Here is a 3,121-nt window from a genome sequence, read left to right as displayed (position 1 = left end):
TCTGGTTCGTAAGAACCTCTTTTGGTTAAGAAATCCAGGTTATAATACTTTTCAACTTAGTCAAGATACTATATTTCTTAAAAATAAGTTTACTACTCTAACGCAATGCGCGCCTTTTTATAAGTGACAATAAGAGGGTTTGATTAGGGAGTACAACTCGATTCTGAATACGCGAAAGCGACAGTTCCTGTTAAATTAGTTCTTTTCAAAGTAGGAAACATTGCCCATAAGTAGTTCTATTAGCAAGTACTTGGATTATCAATTGATTACGTGAATTACATTCGACCCTATCTTTATTAATTATATTCTATTTCAATACTTTACTTTTTATTGCACACTACAAAAACACTTATTTTGATTGGCTTTGATAAACACCATAACGATAGATAACGATAGATTGACACTTGGTCTCTGTGGTTCGATAATCTTTTATATTACTCTGACGCGTTCGTACACTTGCGAACACCAAGTTTTCCAACGCATCAAGTTTTTGGCGCCGTTTCCGGGGACCAATTTCGTCAAATTTCATTTTCCTGTTGTTATATCGTTTAGACTTAGGTTATTTCCCGCCGGTCGATGCGAAGAACTCGTAGCACCGGAAGTTTAAGTTTAGTAAACCCTCTGGCCGAACCTGAACGTTACGCTCGCGCACGTTTATTCTTTCATAGAATTAAGAGAGCTATGGCCGAAGATCAAAACCAAAGACCTCTTAAGGACTTCGCTCAACCATATAATGAAGAACCTAGTTCTAGTATAGTAAACCCAATCATACCAGCCAATAATTTTGAACTTAAACCATCCCTGTTGCAACTAGTGCAACAGAGACAATTCGCGGGTCTCGCTACCGAGAACCCAAACCAACATTTAAAAATATTTCTTCAATTAGCAGATACTTTTAAAACCAATGGAGCTTCTCCTGAGGCAATACGTTTAAGATTATTTCCTTTTTCCCTCAGAGATAAAGCTCTATCATGGTTAGATTCCCTTCCACCCAATTCCATTACGACTTGGGATAACCTTAGAAGAGTTTTTCTTGCTAGATATTTTCCTCGAGTAAGACCGTCGTTCTTCGAAACCATATAACTAGATTTACCCAAAACCAAGGAGAATCGCTGTTCGAAGCTTGGGAGAGATATAAAGAGTTGTTACGAGCATGCCCACATCATGGTTTAGAAAATTGGTTAATCATTCAAACCTTCTATAATGGACTTCATTACAACACAAAGATGACCATCGACGCTGCCGCAGGCGGTGCTCTGATGAACAAACCTTACCCTGAAGCTAGTGCCCTCATCGAAGATATGGCTCAAAACCATCAATCATGGGGAGTCGAACGAGCGACAGTTGAGAAGAAGGAAGCCCAAGGAGGAGTGCATGAGCTAAGCTCAATAGACATGATGCAGGCTAAAATGGACGCATTAGCCCTTAAGGTCGAGCATATGTGCATAAACCCGAATACCGTAGCCGCAGTTTCGTCGGATTATGAGATATGTGGAACCCAAGGACACCAATCCGTAGAATGCAGTTTATTAAACGAAACCCACTTCGAGCAAGTGAACTACACCCAAGGGAACCCATACTCGAATACCTATAACCCTGGATGGAGGAATCACCCTAACTTCTCCTATAAAAACAATAACCCTATTCAAAATAATGCACCTCCGAGACCTAGTTATCAAGCCCCTAGATCAAATCAACCTATGCAACCTGTACCACCAAAGCCGAGCCTTGAGAAAATTATGGAAAATTTTATCACCGCTCAAACCCAACAAAACAAGGAGTTCATGAACCAAAACATTCATGTTAACGAATTGATTACTTAGTTAGGAACCAAGGTTGACCAAATAGTTACTCATACCAAGATGCTTGAAACCCAGATCTCTCAAGTAGCTTTAAACCAAGCCCCTCAGACTACACCTGGAGGACAATTCCCTGGACAACCTCAACAAAATACGAGAGGACAAGCCAATGCCATTACCCTACGAAGTGGGAACGCTTATGATGAGCCACCAAACCCAAGATTGAGTGAACCCGAAACTTCTAAGGAATGTACCAAACCCCCGGACGAAGTAAAGGAACCAGAGGAATCTGAAAACCAGGAAGGTCGAGATAAAGGAGAAGAACCTAAAGATAAAATTTACGTACCGCCCCCGCCATATAAACCACCTATACCATATCCCCAAAGACTCAAACAAACCCAGATTAATAAACAGTATCAAAAATTTATTAAAGTTATAGAAAAACTTCATGTAGAAATCCCTTTCACAGAAGCCATCACCCAAATACCTTCTTATGCAAAGTCTTTGAAAGACATCCTTACCAACAAACGTAGACTTGACGATCCAAAGCCTTTGGAATGTAATGCTATTTCCGAGGACAAATTAGCAAAGAAAGATAAAGATCCTGGAAATTTCTCCATTCCTTGCCTTTTGGGTAATCATGTCATCGATAAAGCTTTTATAGACTTAGGAGCTAGTGTGAGCTTAATTCCTCTAGCAGTTTGTGAGAGATTAAATTTAGGAGAATTACAACCCACTAAGATGTCACTTCAGTTAGCCGATAGATCTGTCAAATATCCGATAGGCATTTTAGAAGATGTTCCTGTTAGGATAGGTCAACTATTTATCCCTACTGATTTTGTTGTCATGGACATCAAAGAAGACAATGATATACCAATTCTTCTAGGTAGACCATTCTTATCGACTGCAGGAGCCATAATAGATGTCAAGAAAAGAAAGTTGACATTTGAGGTAGGTGACGAGAAAATAGAATTTATACTTTTGAAATTTCTTATGGCACCTGTGATGGGAGACTCGTGTTATGCCTTAGATATCATTAATGAATGTGTTAGAAAATTAGAACAAAAAGAAATTATTAAGTTACCATCGACCCCCATAAAGGAAGATGATGACTTTAAAGAACCTTACATCGATGATAACCTTTACGAATGTTTATCCCTTACTCTAGATCATATGCCATGCCCTAAGAAACCAACCTTAGAACTTAAGGAACTGCCTAAGAACCTGAGATATGAGTTCCTCGATGAAAAGATGAACCGTCCAGTTATAGTTAGTGCTACCTTGAGCCAAGAGGAGACGAACCAACTTTTAGACGTTTTACG

The 3,121-nt window shown here is 39.3% G+C and overlaps 1 non-coding gene across 1 annotated transcript; it reads right to left on the bottom strand.

Moving 5' to 3' along the window:
• Positions 1-1,064: 1,064 nt before the first annotated feature.
• Positions 1,065-1,171, bottom strand: LOC127133449 (small nucleolar RNA R71). Its single transcript, XR_007807422.1, has one exon. It is a non-coding gene; the product is annotated as a small nucleolar RNA R71 (small nucleolar RNA).
• Positions 1,172-3,121: the final 1,950 nt, after the last annotated feature.

The sequence above is a fragment of the Lathyrus oleraceus genome, chromosome 3 (genome assembly GCF_024323335.1).
Source record: "Lathyrus oleraceus cultivar Zhongwan6 chromosome 3, CAAS_Psat_ZW6_1.0, whole genome shotgun sequence".
Taxonomy (NCBI): Eukaryota; Viridiplantae; Streptophyta; class Magnoliopsida; order Fabales; family Fabaceae; genus Lathyrus; species Lathyrus oleraceus.
This window is presented reverse-complemented; position numbering and strand designations above follow the sequence as displayed.